Source organism: Grammomys surdaster, unplaced genomic scaffold (genome assembly GCF_004785775.1).
Source record: "Grammomys surdaster isolate TR1022 unplaced genomic scaffold, NIH_TR_1.0 141, whole genome shotgun sequence".
Classification (NCBI taxonomy): Eukaryota; Metazoa; Chordata; class Mammalia; order Rodentia; family Muridae; genus Grammomys; species Grammomys surdaster.
This window is the reverse complement of record NW_021604599.1, coordinates 10,727,161-10,749,615: the sequence shown is the minus strand read 5'-3', so window position 1 is coordinate 10,749,615 and position 22,455 is coordinate 10,727,161. Positions and strand designations below refer to the sequence as shown.

At 43.4% G+C, this 22,455-nt stretch overlaps 1 non-coding gene across 1 annotated transcript; it reads right to left on the bottom strand.

Moving 5' to 3' along the window:
- Positions 1 to 11,419: 11,419 nt before the first annotated feature.
- Positions 11,420 to 11,546, bottom strand: LOC114618409. The gene has a single exon (XR_003710957.1). It is a non-coding gene; the product is annotated as a small nucleolar RNA SNORA17 (small nucleolar RNA).
- Between the last annotated feature and the right edge of the window lie 10,909 nt (positions 11,547 to 22,455).

Sequence of the window (22,455 nt, the reverse complement as noted above, 5' to 3'; positions counted from 1 at the left end):
ATCAAGGACCTGTCAGTCTTATTCATGTCCTATATTTTCCTGCTCCCAGAGAAACACCTAACTGGTCAGACATCAGTGTATTTGCACCCACTGACTAGCATATCAATTCTAATTCCCAATACATGGTAGTGTGTGTATGTCATCCCAGGAGAACTAAGATATAGGTTAACTTGAACTGTGTAGTGAGATCTTGTTTAAAAAAAAAAAAAGCATAACAAAATGTCAGTCCAGATTTCTAGTGATCTATTTATATTCATAATTTTTTAGTTTGAGCACTTGGAATATCTGTACTTTGTCTATTACCTACATAGACTTAAATTAAGACCATTGACTTTAAGAGTTGATCAAACCTGGGTTTTAGTACTAGCTTTGAAACGTCTCATTTTACTTCTTAAGCAAATTATTTGAGGCCAGCTTCCCTTCATTTCATTATATTTGATAACCATAACAACAACAACAATAATAAATAATATCTCCCTCATAAACTGATTTTAAAATTAAGGTGGTATGGTACACATTAAATCCTCAACCAACCACAACACAAATATAGATGGATGGATAGATAGACAGACAGATAGATAGATAGATAGATAGATAGATAGACAGACAGATAGATGATACAATGATGTCTTTTTCCTTTTACTTATCTCCGAAACAGTGAGACTCAGTGGACTCACCAGATGTGACTGCCAGATCAAGGGCACGCGCCATACAGTCTTAAGTTCAACTCTAAATGAGCCTTAAAGGATAGGTGGGGTTTAGACAGCCTAGAGATAGACACAGGGCATTTCTTATTGGCATTGGCCATAGGGCATTTCACATTGAGAGGAACTGCGTGAAGGAAGACGGTTGGGCCATTCCAGAAATGCCTAACACGGGTATTCGCTTGAAAGTATTTTTTACAGTACCCCTCACCAAGAACAGCGTGCTAAGGCAGGATCAAAGGGACTCAACCGTGGCTCCTGCCCTCCAGGAGCTGCTCCTAGCAAAGAGCACAGTTGTAGGAGGCATGTAGCTCCTGCTGTTGCCCGGGCAGCGTAAACACAGAAGAAAGCAAGCAGCGTTTCTCCATGTGGGTGGCAAACAAGAGCTGAGTATGGGAACAGGATCCTGTTGCAGAGGTTTGAGGCAAGGCTGAAGGACTGCTCAATGGAGATCCCTTGCAAGATTTTGAATATGAAAGTGAACCAAGTGCCAGAAATGGAAGCGATAAACAGATCAGCAAATAACTCATTTTTTAATACACCCATACTCACCCATCTTCAAACTGGCACCATCCTTTATAGTTAAATCAATTCGGAACCTCTGGAGTTGCGTGTTATAATCTCATTGTACAGGGAGAGACAGTAGGACCTGCAAACCCAGCCTCTCTGCCTCTGCTCTGGACTGCTTGGGTAGATGCAACTACTTCTGGTGGCTGTGGTCATGTGGCCTCCAGGGGGGCACAATTTCCTTTGGTTCTGGTGGAACTATGGTTCTGAAGCCAACATGAGAATTTCCCAGAGGGCTTGTTAATTCAGCATCTCTGGGTCCCATTCCCACAGTTCCTGGTACAATAGGTCGGTAGGGTGGACCAAAGAATGTGCATTAGTAATGTGTCCCCAGGGTGTGCTGTCTCTGCTGATCCACAAGGACTTAAGACCCTTCTTAAAAACAGGTAAAATGGCTAAAATTTTGAATAAAAATGTCTATAAATCCCACAAACGAAAGAAAAAGAAAAGAGTGAAATGTAAAAATTAGGTTGGGGGATGAGGGTGCAGTTCCCTGGAAGAGAGGCAGTTCTCTAGGACAGAGTATGCTTGGCACAGGAGAGGCCCTGGGCTCACTCAATTCCTACACCAAATCAACCAAAAGCAATAGACAGCTAGAGCCAGGCAACAATGTAATTTATACGCTGTGGCAGTGAGTCCTGGGTGCTAGCTGCTCTTTTCCCAGTTCCCTTCTTCGAGGCAGCTTTCTACATGCTTTGATTATAGGAAGAGCTTTTAGCAGGGCCGTACCAAGAAAGAGCCGATGGAAACACAGTGCGGAATGCAAGAACGGCAGGATCCGAACAAGCCATGTAGTCGTAAAATAGAAGGACATTTTTATTTCCTTAACAGACTCTTCTTTATGTCATGGCTGCCTCCAGTCCCAAGAGCAGGGCTTTGTTTTGTGCCTTGCGAATGCCTAAGGAATTATCAAAAGTAAAAGTGAATTCCAGCACTCAGCAACCCTCCCCCCCCCCCCAGTTGGGAGCACAGCCCACCATACCAACATTACTCATCTGTTCCCAGCTAGCTATATTTATCCTGTGAACTTTGAATCGCATGTTATTTTTAACATAGCTACAGCTTCCCCGATAGCACCTAGTCTAATAAATGCAGATGTCTTCTGTATTTATCTCTGAACTGTGTCTTCCTTGGACTCAGTGTCTCGTCAAAGAGGAGGAAACAGCTCTTACGAAATTGGTGCTTAATGGCCAGGCTGGTGTTTACATCAATGCCAGGGCTTGGCACGACTGTTGGTCGTTCTTGAAAGGAAAAATCTGCACAAAATGCCTCCCATAAAGAAAGTTAATCTCTAGTTACCGTCTGTATCGTCTCTCAGCTACTTGAGAACTATTAAATGCCCACGCTTAGCTCCGCTGCTTAGCTGCTTATTTACTTTCTGTTCTCTGCCCTTGAGGAAAGAGGACCAGAAAAAAACTCCTTTATATCCCAAACACCCAAGGGCCCTAGACTACTGCAAGAACAGTAGGAGGAGAGGATGTTGGGAGAAGATGGCTGTGTCCAGATCCACTTGAAGTTCCTCTGTGAACATCAGTTTAGATTCGGATACACAGAAGATGGAGGATAGATGGATGGATGGATACCAACGGAGCAAGAGGGATCCAGACACGTTCCGGGGGCAGCTGTGGATCCTCACTCCGCTCTCTTCTCTGCCTGCAGACAACAGCGTTTCACCTGTCACTCAATCTAATAAGGAGGTGTGAGAAAGAAGCCAGAGCTGAAGCTATCCGGAAAGGAAGCAACGGGGTTCTGTGGAGTGTGAGAACAGGAGCAAACAGAGTAGATGGGGAAGGGGAGGGGTGGAAAGCAGAGAAACTGAGGATAAACTGTTGTCACCAGTCTACACTCACACACGCACGCTCATGCGCAAACACATTGACCCCCACAAACACCCCACAAGTCCCTCATGCTGGAAGTCCAAACCTCTTTGGAGTGACTCACCACTTGAACCCCAAATAAACTGCTTGACCTAGGTCTGAAGTAGACTAATTACTATTGCCTTGGTCTGTTGTGGATAATTTCTTAATAGGTGCTGGGCCATTGATTTATTCTCTCCAGGTAACTAATGAACTAAAGTAAATTTTTTTCTTCTTCTTAAAATTTTGTTTTCATTTTTTTAAAGACTTATTTATTTAGTTTATGTATATGACTACAATTATAGCTGTCTTCAGACACACCAAAAGAGGGTGTCAGATTCCATTACAGATGTTGTGAGCCACCATGTGGTTGCTGGGAATTGAACTCAGAACCTCTGGAAGAGCAGTCAGTGCTCTTAACTGCTGAGCCATCTCTCCAACCCTTGTTCTTATTTTTTGAGAGTAGGATATAGTTATATCATTTCCTCTTCTTCTTTCTCCCTCCAAGTCTGTGTACCCCTCCCTGCTCTTTTTCAAATCCATGGCCTCTTTTTTCATTAATTTTGTTACACACACTTATGCAGATGTATATGTGTGTGTATACACATATATATATTATTTTTAATGTAATAAAAATAATATATACGTATATTATTTTTGTCTGTTTGCTTGCTTGCTTTTTTTGAGACAAGATTTCTCTGTGTAGCCTGGGCTGTCCTGGAACTCAACTCTGTAGATGAGGTTAGCCTCAAACTCAGTGATTTGCCCACATCTGCCTCCCCACTTCTTGGATTAAAGGTGTGTACCCTGCCCCCCACAGCTACATATATCTTAAATACATAAATACAACCTGCTCAGTATGCACCAGGCATGCATGTATATGGTACACCGACATACATGCAGGCAAAATACCCATATACTTAAAATTAATGTTAAATATATGTGAAGGAGGTAACATCGTGCTTGGCAGACGTGAAATGAAGGGACTTCAGAATTTCAAACTGACAGTTTAAGGGTGAAAAAGAAACCAAAGCGCCACCACCACCTGACTCAGACAAATTATTTTAATTCTCTTACTTCCTGTTACTTTCCTGAAGTGGAAACTTATAGTCTCTTTGGAAAGTTAGTTATGTCAAACAATATTTTGCTGGGGCACACAGGAGAAAGGATGTTTTGCTCAAACAGACACGGGAAAGAATGTTTTCCTGAAGCAGACACAGATGAAAGAATGTTTTGATATAGCAAACATAGGAGAAAGAACCTGTGATGAAAGAGTATAAATATGACCCCACAGACAGTGGGAGAGGAACACTGAGCTTCGGTCTGGTTTGCTCGGCCTCAGTATTCTTCTATAATGACACACGTGTATTTGTCTGCCTTACATACCATTGTTGAGCTCAACTTGTGGTAATGCTGCCATCGAGCGAAACTCGCCAAAGAACTGCCAGTGAGGTTTCTACAGCAGCTCGCTGCTTCTGCAGCCTCACCTCAGGCCGGTTGACAAGCCTGGGGGTTTCTTCGAAATTAAACTACAGCTGCTGGTTCATGCCTGGTGTCTGTCTGCCTAGAGAACTGGTCTGCAGCTGCTGAATAATATTTGGTGTTTGCTATGGGACTGAACTGCTGAGAAAGAAGATCAAGCTCACCCCCAAAGAACTATTACCACTTCCCTCATATCTTAATAACTTTTATCTTCCACTGCCTCTGCTGGGCGGTAGGCTAGGAGAGACCTTGAACCCCTCTATTAAAAGTAGGTTACAAAACATTTATGCTAACACTCTCCCTTCCTAGAAGGTTGCGTTTGTTAAAATTCAATGACACCCAGATATTGTAGAAATCTTCAAGCAGAGTGTGTGTGTGTGTATGTGTATGCACACATGTACACACTCAGGAACAAAGAGGGAACAGCTGTAAGGGAAGAAGCAGAATGAACTGTCCTTTTTATTTTTTCATGTGTATGTGATGCGCGTGCTAATGTGTACAGGCATTCGTGTGCATGTGTGTGCATGTCTATGTGCAGGCCCCAAGTTGATGTACGGTGTCTCCCTCCATTGCTGTCCATATTATGGATTGAGGTAGGGATTTTTCTTGACCCTTGAGCTCACTGATCTGGCTTGTCTTGCTCTCCAGCTTGCTCTGAGGATCCCTGTGTCAGCCTTTCACACTGTAGGATCATAGACAGACCACTCTCATCAAGATGGTATTTGCATGAGTGCTGGGGATCTGAGCTCTGGCCCTCATGCTTGTACAACTAGAGCATCAGCCCCTGATCTCCTCAGATACAAATGCAGGCTTACACCTACACACAAAAAATAAAAACAAGCCTTTAATGAAAAATCTAAAGCCTAATCACTTCTTTCTCCAAGCTCCTGTCACCGAGTTTCCAATAGAATCCGTGGGTGCTGCTGGGTCTTTTCAAAACAATGTCATTGTATGTATCCATTGCACAAGGTTCTGTGTTCTATAAGGACAGTTTCACACACATGTACATATAAAACACATTCTCCCTGTATCCCTATCCTTCCTTTTTCCTTTTCTTTTTAAAGATTTATTTATTTATTTATTTATTTATTTATTTTATATATATGAGTACACTGTTGCTGTCTTCAGACACACCAGGAGAGGTCATCAGATCCCATTACAGATGGTTGTGAGCCACCATGTGGTTCCTGGGACTTGAACTCAGGACCTCTGGAAGAGCAGTCAGTGCTCTTAGCCACTGAGCCATCTCTCCAGCCCTATCCTTCCTTTTTTAATCCCCTCCCAAATTCCTTTTGTTCCCCCTCAACACTTTCACTTCTACTTCTCTGTCATGTACATGCCATATACATGCCTGGTTTCCTGTACCTAAATAAATTCTAGGAACTACAAATGTAAGTATACCTTATCTGTCTGAGTTAGACAAGAATTGTGGTCCATTACGTAAGTGTGGTGCTCTGCAGGACTCAGTAGAGCATCTCATAAATATTAATATTCGGGTAGCTGTGAGCTGAGGCTGTCTCTATCAGTGGTGGGGAAATGATTTTAAAAGTTGTTTATCCAACAGCTTTCCCGTGATGGTTCATTTTTGCTGGTTTTACTTGTGTTCATGAAACAAGTTTCAAATTTCAGTTGCCAGTTTGTTTAGAAAATGCAGATATTCCCAGGGGTGAGGGGGAACGTGCCCGTGATGATTGCTTTGCTGGTACCGACTATCATCCTTCTTTACGGTAAGGACCCCAGGGAAAGTCTATCTGCAAACAGTAAGTCAGTAGGAATTCTGGGTGTGGTGCAATGATAGGAGGAAGTGTGTGTGTGTGTGTGTGTGGTTTGTTTGTGTGTGTGAGTGACCCTCAAAGTTTTCATAGCTGTGGCATTACCCAATAATCAATACTTCTAGTTTTTCATATTGTCATTTATTGTGCATAAATTACTAAGCTTTTCATACAACCCTTATTTCCCAGCCTCTTCATGCATCCTCATGGTTAATAAACACATTTTCATTTTCTTCCTATTACAACAGTCAGCTTGATGTATGATTATGTTTGTTTTGTTACACAAACAAGAGTGTGCACCTCCTCTCTGGTCAGTACATCTAACATCAGCACTAGCAAATGGAGCATTTTCTTCAGCAGTGAAGGAAGAGAAGGAAAAGCAGCAGCTGCTGCTGGGTAAGCAGTGATCTGGGGACTAAGGTTGTTGGGAGCATCCTAAAGCTGAAATGAGGTTGGTGTTTGAGTGGAGGGCTGGTGTATATATAATTGAAAGCCACAGAAAGGGCTCATCAGACAAACTCGGAAGGTCGGCCACAGATCACATGGTCCAGAATGTATTGGTGAAGAGTCTGCTTTCTATTCCAAGCACAATAAAAATTTAAAGAAACAGGATAAGCAGGTGAGTCTTCCTTACGATCCTTGTCAACCATCCACCTGCTAGGCTGGCCAGCCTAAGAGCTGTAAGATCCTAATAAGGATAAGCTATAATCCTAGTAAGATGACAAATTCCAGAATTTCTCTTCTCTTGCTATGCTTTGTTTTGTTTGCTCAAAAACACATCGCAATCTACTGAATAAATCATACTGTCAGGAACATAAAGCGGTGAGTGCTATTAGCATTCAAACTTTAAGAAAAGCTGAACAATAAAGCATGTAAGGAGGACTTGAAGATAACAACCTAAAGAAAGACAAAAGATAGAGATGGCTCTGTGGTCAAGAGCATCCTTGCTCTTCTTAGGGGACCCTGGTTCCATTCCCAGCGCTCACACGAGTGTGAGATTTCTTCCCAGCACTCATTGGCATTCGTAACTCCAGTTCCAGGGGATCTGATGCTCTCTTCTAATCCACAAGAGCACCAGACACACACATGGTACACTTACATTCTTGCAAGCAAAACACTTCACACACATAAAACAAAACAAGAATGAGAATTCTGAGGCAGCATGGTGCAAACTCCTGGCTCTTGAGTAATCAGGAGCAGGAGGTGTGAGAAGCCAGTTTGAAACCGCACTGAATTAAGCAGGGAAATGCAACAGAAATAAGCAAACAAAAAGAGTGAGAATTGTGCTCCCTTGCATTCTAAGGGAATAGGAATGTTAGCGTGCGAGCCAGCTGTTAGGAGAACACAGCTGGGAAGTCACAGTATGGAGACGGTTCTCTGGCTTTTGACAACTGGAAGCGGGAAGGGAAGGGGAATATCAAGGATTTATTTCACAGTCCTTTCTCCGCTCTCAATAGGTTGGCAGTGGCCATGTTTCTTCTTAGAGCCTAATGCTCCTAAAACTCTTCAGCTTCCACCACTGCCTCTCCCTTTTGGCTCTCCCTGGCAACTGTCCATTTCCCACAGCCCTGTGCTTGCTGGATCTGGCATGCTCACCTGTCCTTTGTGAGTTTTTCCCAGCCATTCTGGGGAACTTGTAACCAATAGCTCCCCAGAGCCACCCCCAACACACACACACACACACACACACACACACACACACACACACACGAGCTTACCATTTATTTTCTGCAGGGGAGTCCATGACTATGCACACATTAAACTGATAGATTTTCTGGATACAACAGAGATTGTTTTCAAAGTATACTGCTTTGTATAGTTTGGCTTCTGAATCATGTGAATCTATTGTATATCCAAAAAGTTAACACATATATTTTAAAATGTTATAATTTTAAAATGATCAGAGTCACGGACCGTTGGAAAACAAATTTAAAAACATATAGACTGAGACCCTGTAGCAGCGCCCATTGCTTGTGCATTCATATGTGTGTCTGTGTCTGTGTCTCTGTGTGTGTAGCCCTGTGGCCATTCTACAATAGTTCCAAATCATAGTACAATCAAAATAAAAAAGCCACTCCTCACCACAAAGACCTCCTTTGTGCTACCCTTTTGTGCAGTCCCGCCTATCCTTCCTTCACCATATAACCCTTGGCTAGTACCATTTATTTCCTACCTCTCTGGTTTTGTTACTTTGAGAACGGTAAATCAATGGACTCACACAATGTGTAGCCTTCTGTGACTGCCTCCTCTCTCCCTTCTCTCAATGCGATGCTCTGATACTAAGTTGGTAAATGTACCAACCATCTCCATCTGACCCTTTTGATCGGCGAGTGGTATTTTATGTGTCAACATGCCACTCACTTAGGGGCGCAGGGTGTGCCTTGCTTGTTGTTTGAGGCTACTATAAACAAAATATATATATATGCAGCTTTTTAGGTAGAGATAAATTTTCCTTCCCTGGGAGAAGAGCCTACCAATAAGCCTATAGGTCACGTGACAAGGTGTTTATTTCTTAAAACTACTTTCCAAGTCTTCTCACAGTGTGGCTGTTTCATTTGCGACCCATGAGCAGTGGTACACCAAAGATCCAATCACCCGTCATACTTGTCATCTGCCTGTGACTGTAGGAAAAGCCCTCACCCTTCCAGTCAGGTTTTCTGATTATCCATCTACAATTCCAAATGGAAACCGAGAGCTCACTTTCTTCTTTCCTCCATTAACTAAGACTGTCTGAGTTACCAGGTAGTATCATGGGCCATACAGCTATGATCAACGGCAATGCCACAGCTTTGTCTTTTGATGCCATGCTGGCTTCTGTCCTGCGAATCATGCACACAGAATATTTTAACTTTTTATTAGTTCTTTATGAGTTCCACATCATGCACCCCAATCTGACTCATACCCATCCTTCCCTTCCAACTTCCCCTACAACAGAGGAAAAGAAAATCTCGTTGAGGAAGCTATAGTATCTGTCTCACAATGTGTCCCACAGTATACTCTTTTGTCTACATCTCTTTCATTGCAAATGTTCATTGCAATGAATCTGTACGAGGTATCTGGCTTCTGCTACACCGTCAATACTGGATCATCATTGGGAGTCCTCTTGGATAGCTTGTTGTTGCCCTGTGTCATGGAGATCCTATAGTTTTGGATCTATAAGACCAGATCCTTTATACATTGCAGCAGTTCATTGATGGGGTAGATGTTGGGGGGAGCCTATTCAAAGCCTTGGATCTGGACCTGAGCTGAGCTGGTCATCCTACCTGCTCTCCAGATCTCATGCTCTTGAGTGCCGCTCACCAGCAACCCCCTGCTACCAAGGCCAGCTCTACCCTGCTGCCCAGGTGAGGTGCAGGGCCTACTATCCGGAGTGTTGCAGCTGATGAGGGACATGACCAGTTCTCCCATTGTCATGACCTGGGGTCCAGCTCTCCTGCCTGCTATAAATAGTGAGGAATGAGGGAGGGAAGAAGGGCATCTCTCCCTAGTCCATACCACCACACAGCAGACAAGAGGCAGTTCTGGCTTTCCCACACTCATGCCCTCAGTGCAACCTCACCCACAACCTCCACATCCAGGTCCAGCTCTATTGTGCTGCCCAGTCAAGGTGAAGTGGCCACTCTCCTAAGTGCTGTAGTCAGTGAGGGGCAAGGCCAACTCTTCTGCTCTCATGTCCCCAGGGTCAGGTGTCCTCCCTGCTGCAGGTGGGGAGAAGTGAGGGAGGAAGAGGATATCTATCATCCACGACACTGCATAGGAGATGAGTAGTAGGGCCAGCTCTCCCACACAAGTATCCATGGCCTGGCTCTCCTGCAACTCCCGCAATGTGCTGGGCTGATCTCCTCAGTGCTGCATCTGGGTCAGCTCCCCTGTTCTCATGCACCCAGGGCCAGCTCTCCCATGATGCCCAGATGAAGGGTGGAGCCAGTTCTGCACAGCACTTAGATATCAACTTCCCCGGCCCTCGGGGATTCAACGAGACCTTAGGGAACGGGGCGAAAGAATGAAGGGACAAGAGACACAAGAAATGAGAGCAAGTCTGGGGTTCTGATCAAGCTCTGAAACTTTAATTTCAGGGGCAGGTTATAAAGACACAACAAACCGGGAAGTTTGGGTGAGAGTCATTGCTTAGGGCTATCCCACTATTGAATGCCTATTGCCCTAGACCATCCCAACTGTCATATCCTTATTGCCCTAGACTATTCCATTGTTGTAACCAGCTCCTAGGAAATGCCAGACGTTCTTTAAGTTCCTGGGGCCTGAGACCTGTGAATGTCCTTTCTTAACCTTGTACTGACTAGGCTTTCTAGAACAGCAGGTAACTTCCTAGGTTCTCTTAGAACAGCAGGTAGTTTCCTGGGTTTGGCTCCCAGCAATCAACACGTCCCAGGCCTGGGCATTGATGGTAACAAATCCCTGCTGCTTCAAGGTCATATGCCTAGACATAGCCCCTGGTGGCAGCACAGGTCTGAACCCCATCATGGTCCCAGGTGGCATCATTGGCTACTCACATTAGGTCATTCCTCACTGCTGTCCAGTCTCCAGTTCTGCCTCTCTTCATCAGTTCCATATCCTTCTTTTTTCTGTCTGTTACTTTTGCCTCCACTCACTGGCTCCTCTTAGAGGCACCCAGGGTCTCAGAGTGTCTGGGATTACCTCAGGAGTGGTCTCATGAGTTCTATGCCCTGCTCATGCATTATGGTGCTGGGCAAGTGTCATTTCTGACATGGCCTGCTCCCCCTACCCCAGAATTTCTTGGCACCCAACTGGTGGTTATCTCAAGCTAGCTCCCTGTCCAAACCCTAAGGTGCCAATATAGTGGTCATCTCAGGCTCACGTCTCACCAGGCCCACTGAGTGGCCCAATGTGAGGGTTGTCTATCTCAGGCTCACTCCCACCAGGGACCCTCAGTCCCATGTGGGGTTTGACCAGTCTACGGCTTGCTCCCAGTCCTCTGAGCCATTGAGGGTTGGACTGGTGGTAGTCTCAAGCTAGTTGAGCCCTTGGCACAGGACTGGTGGTTGTCTCAGACTCACTTATTGCAGGGAATGTCATTCAGATATTCATAGGTCAGAACACTGAGCATAGACAGCCTCTCTTCTTTCTGCCAGCTGCTAATGCACATCTGACACAGCAGCCTCACCTGCAATGCTTCTAGGGGCAGAACACACAAAATTTTTAAGTCATGATGGTGCCACATGTCAGGCATTATGTGTACCCAAATAACTTACCTCCATGTTCTATATTCTTCAAATACGTGGCTATCCAAACCCAGAGTCCAATGCTCACAATCTTTCTCCTAAAGCCATTTATAGAAGTGATTTCTATGTCAGGGAAGATCCAGAAAGACGCAGTTGACATAGTCCAATTGAACAATGTAAAGAGAGTAAAGACACTATTTATAAGGATCTGAACAGAGTACAGGCACTTCAAAAAGCATGGTACAGCAGAGCAGTGTGCAATAATAACACAATGCCATTCCTACCATGAGACCCAAGGGAGCGATGACAATGCTTTCCCAGAGCTAGAAGAGAGAGAGGTTTACAGGTTAGATAGACATCCCAAGAACTTAGGGAGGGGATTCTGCTTTCAGGAACATGGTTGAATACATGCAGATAAAAGCAAAAAAGGCAATACCATCCATTGGTATAACCATTTAAGACAGCCGCCTGGATTCATAGCAGTTAGTATTAAGGATTTAGCTGAGGATTTAAACCCAAGACTTGGCACATGATTTGTAGGCATGTGATTCGTAACCACTTTACTAAGCTACATCCCCAACCCTCAGAGAGCTTGCTCCTTGCAGTGTACTATGCCTTCATTTAAATTCTCTTTTATCTAATGCCATCCCCTCTTGTTGGAATGGAAGTGCCTCCCAATGTGTGGCTGTTACAAGCATTGGGAATCAGTGTCCACACCTCTGCTGCTCCTGTAGATATACAGCCAGAAGCAGGAAGAACCAAGGCATCGGGGACCCCGAAGCAATGATGATGTGGACCTCAGCGACAGCACAGCTGCTCAGGCTACAAGAGCAGACATTTCCCAGGTCACAAGTAACTGAACTCTTCCCAGCACACTATAAACTCTGAGAGAGGAGAGACTGTCATATTCTATGGCTCCTCCTAGAATATCAGAGACAGTTTGTTGTGAGTGAGGGGGATGAGGCTGCTTCTACATTCAGCGTAACACCATAACGAGTCTCTAAGGACAACTACTAGTTGTAACTGTGGTGGATAGCCTTCTTGTATTTTGATGCTAATTCTGCTTTCCTGGGAAGGGCTGTAGACAAGGAGTGACTCAGTATAAAGGTGACTTCTTGTGAACCTTCTGCCCACCTTAACTTGTAAAATAAAGTCTAGAGCCAGTGATTGGGCAGTAGAAGGAGAAGTGGAGAAGAAGAGAGGGGAGAGGGGAGAGAGGGAGGACGATGGAGGAGGAGAGGTGAAAGGACAATGGAGGAGAAGCATGTGGCCTGGAAAAAACACAAGTTATGAGAGATCTCATAGCTGGAATAGAGTAGTGTGGTGGTAAACCTGTCCAATCAAGACGTGCAGTTTGTATTCATAATTATTGAGTTGTGTTTTCTTTGACCGGGCTTATTTGAGTTGTAGATTTACTGCAACATGTAACTAAAAAAAATACCTAAGGCGGCCCACCACCATCCTACATATTCTGTTCAGTTCCTCCACAAGGACATCAAAGTGACAAGGACACAACGGCACAAAGGGACTGGATAGAGTGAAATTCTGACAGCATTTAATATACATGCAGCTGATCAAAGATTTGGCTGTCCTCAAATGCTTTTCTGGGTCTGCCTCAGACATCTAGCCCCTGCTTTTGATGTTCCTAAGATCCATCCCCTAAAATCAACCACCCTCCCCCAGTCTGTGGCTTGGAAGTGATAGCTGAGCCTCTGACTATCATTTCTGACCAGGCTTCTTTCCAACAGATTTTTCTGAGCATTCTGCTACGTGATTCTGGTCACACACACATTTTTTTTCTTCCTAACTGTCCTTCGAATATGCCTTATTTTGATGGTGAACAGCTTGGTACAATTTTCTGTGTTTCTCTGCCATACAGAGATTCCTCTTATCTCACTCGATGTACAGGGATGAGTTTGACCTTCTGCCACTGACAAGAAGGGGTTGAGGTCTTTTTTTTTTTCCTGCAGATAATATAAAGCAGACAATTTCATCTTAGATTTATTACGAGATCTGAGGAGTGAGGAAGAGATAGCAGAGGGTAGCTATAATTATTCGGTCTCTTGAATGGTTTGCTGCAGAAATCTGGACTTGTACACAAGCAAATATTCAAAACAAACTAAAACTTTAATAGAAACCACACACAGTGAAGAGAGCACATGTAGGTCAGTGATGGGGAATTCACCTTGTGTGCAGAAGGACCCTGGATTATTCCTCTAGACTATTCTACCAAAATCATCATCATCATCATCATCATCATCATCATCATCATCATCATCTCGTTGCTCTCTCTTTACAACCAAGGGCATTCTCACATATGCTTTAAATTAATATAAAATTATAGTGTCGTATTCATTTCAGACACACCAGAAGGGGGTATTTGATCCCATTACAGATGGTTGTGAGCCAGCAAGTGGTTGAATTGAACTCAGGACCTCAGGGAGAGCAGTCAGTGCTCTTAACCACTGAGCCATCTCTCCTGTATTCGTTTCTTGGTGACCATAGATGTTAATATAAGATAATTGCCTACCAAGTGGGAGAGGGCTTCTGTGACAAGGTTCCTCTTGAGGACTACATTTCAACTTCTGTAGTTATTAGTGAAGAACAACATCAATACAGTACGATAGTCAAGAACTTTTAGTCATTTGTTAAAAGGGCTTTTTTCATGTGTATGAGTGTCTGCCTGCATGTATGTCTGTGTATCACGTGTGTGCGATGCCCTCAGAGGCCAGAAGGGATATCATATCCCTTAGAACTTGGAGTTACAGAAGGTTATGAGCCACCATGTGGGTGCTGGGACTCAACTTGAGTCCTCTAAAAGAGTAGCGCATACTCCTGGGTGGTGAGCCACCTCTCCAGCCCCAAGATATTCAAATGTAAAAATGAGTGTGTGCCTTGTATGTGTGCACACGGGGGTTTGTACCTAATTATCACTAGGTGAAGAAATGGAACACTTTTAAAGGGGTTCCCAGTGCTATATCCAAATCATTAGCTCTCTACAGCTTCATTCCTACAGGTCAGTTTTATCTGGTTTTGATTTTCATTTGAAAGTAATTATATCATATGTTTCCTTTTTTTTCTTTTAATTCTTTCTTTTTCTTCTTTGGGGCTAGGCATCAAACTATACTCAGCAAACATCTTGCCACCAACACCAACAGCCTCTGTTCAGATTTGCAGTTAGTTATCAGTGTACTGTGAGACTCAGCATAGCATTGTATACAGAGGTAGTATTTTCTCCTTACGATAGGCTAGTTTGCGCTCTATATTTTTTGGGGGAGTGTGGAAAATATCTTCAGCTTGAGATCGAAGCAGGAACTGATTCTATCATACAAAAATAGAGAAGAGAAATGAAACCACAGATGCAGAGCAGGTGTGGGCACTCACTTATATCTTAAAATGTTCTTCTATATAAGCACACACACACACACACACACACACACACACACACACAAAACCCTATGGTTTTGAGCGACGAAAGCAAAACCTTAAGAACACTTGACTATGGAACAAAATAACATCAGGTCCATTGATGACAGCAGCAATGTAAGGGAACAAGTCCAAACCAGGGTCTAAAGTGAACCCACATAGGCCTTGCAGTCACGATGCTCTCACAGTTATTATCTTAGGCTAACCTCAGAATTCAACTTTTGTCTTGCTTGTTGTCTATAGCTTTCATATTTGGAAGTAGGTGTAGAGGATTGGTCTGGTGCTGCTATGTATTTGAATGGTAAATATGGGCCCCCAAGATCTAGCTGCCCCCCCATGAGGAAATTCTCACATACACCAGCTTTCCTTGTATAAACCTTGTCCCCCAAGTTAATTGGTCAATAAAAGGCTAATACTTGTGACTGGCCAATATGATAGAGGTAGGTGGGTTTTCATCTACCTACTTGGAGGTCGCAGGCAGAGACAGAAGAGAAAGCAGAAAGGACACCAAGAGAGGAGGAGGAGGCTGCCATGAGAGGAGACGGACCTCGAACCATGAAGCCAGGAGAACCGGCAAGTAACACGGGACACATGGCTGGAATGTAAGAATAGTTCCGAAACCTGCCTAATCTAGGCTTATGGCTTGTAAATAAAATTATATCTGTGTTGTAAATGGCTGGCATGTCTCTTCTAAGGGCTAGCTGGAATTTGTATGTTATTTTACAAGTGGGTCCACCTGCTGCTTCGTTTCCTAGTCTCCAGTTGACACACTCCTTCCAAGTGTTTCCCTTCATGTAAATGTGTATCCATACCTCCAACTACCCACAGCCCACCTTAACTAAAAAAATCATTAAAATCATTTCTCCACATGACCACAGGGAGCCATCCCCTTCCTTCACCAGTAATGATGGACATACCCACAATATACTCTGCCCCGGCCTGCGGGGATTTGACAAGACCCTAGGGAAGGGGGCAAAGAATGAAGGGACAAGAGACACAAAGAATGAGAGCAAGTCTGGAGTTCTGATCAAGCTCTGCAACTTTAATTTTGGGGGCAGGTTATAAAGACACAGCAAAACGGGAAGTTTGGGTGAGGGTCATTGCATAGGGCTATCCCACTATTGAGTCCTCATTGTCTAAGACCAGTCCACTGTCATATCCTTATTGCCCTAGACCATCCCAACTGTCACATCCTTATTGCCCTAGACTATCCCATTGTTGTAACCAGCTCCTAGGAAATGCCAGATGTTCTTTTAAGTTCCTGGGACCTGAGACCTGTGAACGTCCTTTCTTAACCTTGTACTGACTAGGCTTTCCAGAACAGCAGGTAATTTCCTAGGTTCTCTTAGAACAGCAGGTAGTTTCCTGGGTTTGGCTCCCAGCAATTTTACAATAGGAGAAAACAAAAACATTTCTAACACTTCACACAAACACACTTTTGAGATAAAGTACACAGTTTCTTGTTCTGTCTTCCAACTCTAAACACTTTAAACAAGCAAGATTGTACATGCAGTGGTTGCTCTAATATTTTCACAAGCCCTAAGTACAAGGATTTGCGGTGGGTAGTCTGTCAGGCTTCAGGACTCAAACTCTATCATCGACCATAAGGTTATCTCCACGAAAAGGATTTCATGTCACTGACTAGCTGAAGCCACTTACAAGTCACATCTGATAAGTGCCTATATGTATATAGGATATATGTAAATAATCCCTATAACATGACGATGATGGTAATGACGATGAAGATGATGACTACGATGATGGTGATTATGAGACAATTCTTGTAAGAGGACAATAAATCTGAATACACTGGCTTTTAATCACATGTAAATATACTGAGTCAACAGTGAGTCATTAGAACTACACAAATTAAAACTGCAGTGATACTTCACAAACCCACAAGAATGACAATAATAAAGAATGCGCCGGGCGGTGGTGGCGCACGCCTTTAATCCCAGCACTTGGGAGGCAGAGGCAGGTGGATTTCTGAGTTCGAGGCCAGCCTGGTCTACAGAGTGAGTTCCAGGACAGCCAGAACTACACAGAGAAACCCTGTCTCGAAAAAACCAAAAAAAAAAAAAAAAAAAAAAAAAAAAGAATGCATTGGCAATTACAACTGTTGGTGAGAGAGTGTGGAACCGCTTTGTGATGGACCTTATTGAACGTTTCCTGAGGAGAGGTAAACAAACCCATCCATACCAGATAGGACGTGGATTCCACCGTACTCGCTTACAGGACTGCATAGGATTGGCTACACACAGGAACATGGATGACCCCTAAATAATCATATCACCAAACATGTCTCATTTTCATGTTTCATTCCTCATGGCTCCACAGCTGGAGTCTCACCGTCCCCCGTCCCATCCTCCCAAGCTTCTAACCTCTGTCTGCTCTAGCACAGAGGTTCTCCACCTTTGGGTCTAGACCCCTTTGGGGGTAGAATGACCCTTTCACAGAGGGGGAGGTCATCTAAAACAATTAGAAAACATAGATATTTACATTACAATTCACAATAGCAGCAAAATTACAGTTTTGAAGTAGCAAGGAAAATAATTTTGTGATTTGGCATCACTACAGCGCGAGGAACTGACTTAAAGGGTCACAGTGTTAGGAAGGGTGAGGACCACTGGACTAGCACTTTCTCCCTCCTGACCCCTCCTTCTGAGGAATGTCAATAGTTCCCATTGCAAGGGTCACTTAAAGGTAACCACAGCTGCCCCATTAAGATGACAATGGCTTTTATGCTTGGAGGTCAGGGTTCCACAGTTACTTTCTGCTGCTCTTACCAAGGAAGAGTGGGTGCCGTAGATGTCTATTTTCCCCCATCTGTGGTTGAGCACTGGACTGTGTCACTCTAGCAGCAACTATTGTTTCTACGGCAGTTTCACTAAATATGTCTCTACAGTAACCATCACTCACTGAAATAAGAAGCTTCCCTCTGCGGAAGGCTGACAGTAGCAGTTAACAGTTACATGTGGGTATAAACATAAATTCTTCGAAGGCAACGTGATGGGTGCATCGCATCTGTTTAGCAGAATAACAACAGTAGCTTTCTCATTAGGGCCTATGACTTAAGGCTTTTAACCGGGAGTTAAAGTAGCAAATGTGAATTCTCTCTTGCAGAGTGCCTCAGATGCAGGAAAGTAGTTGTTGCATTGGTAGCAGCCATGCACTGTTGCATCAGTGGGCACATCTGGCCTGGCAAGCTAGAACAAGCACCACCACCACCACCCCACCCGCCACGCTAGGTAGAACTGTTGATGGTGTTTGCTTCCAGCCGTTTGTACAGTATCTTTGACCACCATGAGAGCTAGCCAGCAAGGAGATGCTTATAGCTGAGTTCCAGCTTTATTTCTCCATGTCTTACAATAAAGCCTGTGCTACTTTCCGAGATAGAGACTTACCTGTTGGGGATTGGTCCTAATGCTTTGTCTTATTTTGGCCCAAAAAGTCACACTTGCAGACCTGAGGGTCCCTGCCCCCAGCTGGGTTCGATGAACAATAAAGAATTGTCATCAGCCAATGGCTAGGCAGAAAGATAGAGGCGGGACTTTTAGATTGCACAGGCCTAGGGGCCTGGAGAGGAGAGGAGAGGAGAGGAGAGGAAGAGAATCACCATGATGTGGAAGGAGAAAGATGAAATTTAAAGGCCCTCCGGCATGTAAGAATCCAGGAAAGTGGCCCTAGAGGCCACTTCCCTGATAGAGTCTGGGGTAGCAGAGATGAAATACAGATTTTAAAAGATATTAACTCAGGAATACCGGAGGGGTGTGTTTTTAGCTGAGGGGAGGTTTAGAAATGCCCAGCAATTGAGTTAGTCAAGGCTTGTCAAAATTAGCTGGCGTGCATGCGTGCGTGCGTCTTTCATTCCCAAGTCCAGAGAGCTCTACCAACTGTGGCCCACCCATTTAACTAGTTCACCTAATTCACCGCTACACTTACCATCTAGTTCTGGTGGACAGTAAACAACAGCATCAATAACTTGTATTGTCTAAGGGACTTCAAGGACCTTCCTAGTTCTCCCAGGGAGGAGCCCCACCCCGACACTGGAATTTCCTGGTGTCTGGGAACATCTTTCTTTTTCCATTCACAGGGGGTACCTTCCTCAAACTCCTGTAACCTTTGTTTTAACATTCACAGTACAGGCTGTTGGAGGATTTTTTCTTTCGCCCTGTTGGGTGTCATCTGTTACTTATCCAACCATAAAGCTATCAGGAACTTGACATCCGTGCCGGGGTCCTTGCATCCTGCACGAACTGATTTCCTGTCCTAGCTCCTTCTGGCGCTTGCATGTCTTTTCAGTGCTTTTGTATAACTATAAAACACTTAGTGATTACCATTATATGATGAACCCTTTCTACACGGTGGGAACAGGATCTCTGGATCCCTCCACCTCCCAGGCTGAGAGGCAGTTGTTCTCAGGAGTCAGCTGCTAAGGGGGCACTGAAGAAAGCTGTTAGCAAGACTCGTCACAACATATTCCGTTCACAAGGATCAACTGCTTCCTCAAACGCAGAGGTGGGGAGCACTGCTTTGTTTTGCCCTCTGTAAACAAAATTTATAGGAAAAAAACTACATAGATTTATAGACCTAGAGAAGTGATTAGTTCCTTGGGGCTTCAGTTAGGAAAGGAGAGTGTAAGTAGACACAGAGGAACCTGATGGGGCGACGTTCTAAAGCTGGATTGTGGTGATTATTATATAGCATTGCAATTTTACCAAATCACTAAAGTATATGCTAAAGTATACACTTTTCAAAAATAGGTAAGTTTATGTTGTAAAATTGTACTTGAAAACAAATTCAAAGTGTAGACAGAATTATCACCCCCATTATGGAAAAGGCTTTTACAGCAGTTTACAGAATTTACAAAATGTTGAAGAATGATATTTTTGTCTGTGGTTTCTTGTTATTTTTCAGGCTCCCAAATCTCTTTTGACAAGGAAAGCAGTTATAGCTTTCAGAAGCTGAACTGGATCTTAAGTATAAATCAAGAAAAATATATAACTTGAGGGATATTGTACACTCAGTAAAATAATGTCAATTGAATTTGTATTTAATTAATTAAAACTATCACATATACACACACACTAGACATCTAAGACAACTTTAGTCAGACTAATGATTGTGTGAGTTGCACACATGGTTCATCAGCTCTGGGATATCAATGGAGATGCTGAATGGTCATTGCCCCTAAGTTGAAACTCCCCCAAGACATTTTGCCCCCTTGATACAATATTGAACGAAGAAGTGCAAAGCGACTCAGTTCAATTCCATGTGCTCAGTCCTCTCTGCAGCTTAGAGAGAGAGAAACATAGTGGACTTTGTGGGCTGTAGGGTGTCCAGTGAATGGGCAAACTATACTTGAGAAGAAGATCACAGAAGAAGAGGAGACATCATGACTGAATAAATACAGAAAGGTCAACTGGTTTGATGCCTGTCCAAACATGTTATAGAACATTTTATGGATTTGTTGTTGTTGTTCTTTTTTATCTCCATCTTGTTCCCAGAGGTCACTGCAGTGGTACTGAGTTATGTCACTCATAGGCTGTAAAGCAGACCTTTCATGAGAGGCTACCTCAAAGGCTTTCTTGCTATAAGAATTTTCTTTTTGTGTAGAGTTTCCACACTGATTTGTGAGGCCTTCACAGACATGTGGCATCAAGTATGTCCAGCACTCCTAACTGAGGCCTTCCCACATATAAATCAGTTACTTGACAGGACCTCAAATGTCCTTGTCCACGGCCAAGAAATGAATTTCAAACCCTTCCCCAAATCGTTTATGAGAAACACTTGCCAGTTCAATTAAGTTGTCCTCTCTGTCCACTGGCAGCTGCTTGCACTGCACCTGTCTCAGGGCAGCTGGCAGCCGCGGTACTGGAAGGCGAGAAGTGGGTGAATCTTATTTTTAACTATGTAACCACTCTTCCACTACCATGCAGTGTAACCAATATGTTCTTGGGTAAAATAAAATGAATTCACCATTCCCACCGTTTTCAGACTTTCTGAGCATGGCACAGAACACTTAAATTTTTCCCTCCAGAGAAACAGTTAGACCTATTGATTCAGAGGACATGTCCAGAAAACATGTTACATGTAAATTACAGTTTAAAAATCATTTCATGTGGGCTGGAGAGATGGTTCATCAGTTAAGAGCACTAACTGCAGCCGGGCGGTGGTGGCACACGCCTTTAATCCCAGCACTTGGGAGGCAGAGGCAGGCGGATTTCTGAGTTCGAGGCCAGCCTGGTCTACAGAGTGAGTTCCAGGACAGCCAGGGCTATACAGAGAAACCCTGTCTCGAAAAACCAAAAAAAAAAAAGAGCACTAACTGCTCTTTCAGGGAACTGGGTTCAATTCCTAGCACCCACATGGTGGCTCACAACTGTCTGTGACTCCAGTCCTGGGCGATCCAATGCTCTCTTCTGTCCTCTTAGGCACCAAACATGCATATAGCACATAGACATACATGCAGGAACACACACACACACACACATACATATATATGTATACATATATATGTATATATATATATATAAATTAAAATTAAAATGAACCATTCTAGTTTATATTTCATGGCTTTGTAACAAACAGTGTAACATCTTGGGCTGAGGGACATCAGGGCTGTCCTTCAGAGTGTCTAACCTCAAGTGGCCCTGGCAGTTTCCACAAGGCTGATTCATTTCCTGTACCATCGAGATCATTGTACCCAGGTCACCATGATTTTTCTTGATAGTTGTAAAATAAATTTAAAAACAACAGAGTAACAAAAACATACTCTGTAAATGGGTTTAGGATTAGTCAAGTAAAAATAAAATGTGAACTGGATAAGATCACACTCAACCATATAATAGGCAAATGTGCATCTTCAATAAGAATTCATTATAAAGGACAAAGCTTGGAATTTACTTTCCATTCTTAGTTAACTGTTATTTCAAAAATAAATCTCTCTATCAATGATTTACTCAGCTTTCTATGGACACGCATGTGATAACAATTAGTATTAGAAACAGGTCCCAGCTTAACAAAGAAACCAAAACAAATCGTAACGTTATTACTGTCAGAATGTATTTTCTAAAGCTTGCTGCTGCACCCAATTTGCAAATGGTATTGTATTAAAAATGGTATTGTATTAAAAATAGCCCAAAGCAAGCCTAACTCTTCCGGTTTAAGCAATTTCATTGGTGGTGCTGCTTCCACCTATAGTGGAAAGGGACTTGGTATCAAACTCTCTTTCTTTGCTTTTAGCCAAGAATTTTGGTTGACCTGCTTTGCCAGCTCACAAACCTCTTAGGATAAATTGAAATAAAATGTTTGAGCCAAAAATGACTAGAGAACCTTTCCTTTGTGGAAATAAAAAGGGTTTCTTGGCTCAGTGGGTAAAATCGCTTGTCACCAAGCCAGAAGACCTGAGTTTGATTTCTCGAGCCCATAGGAGAGAAGGTAAGAA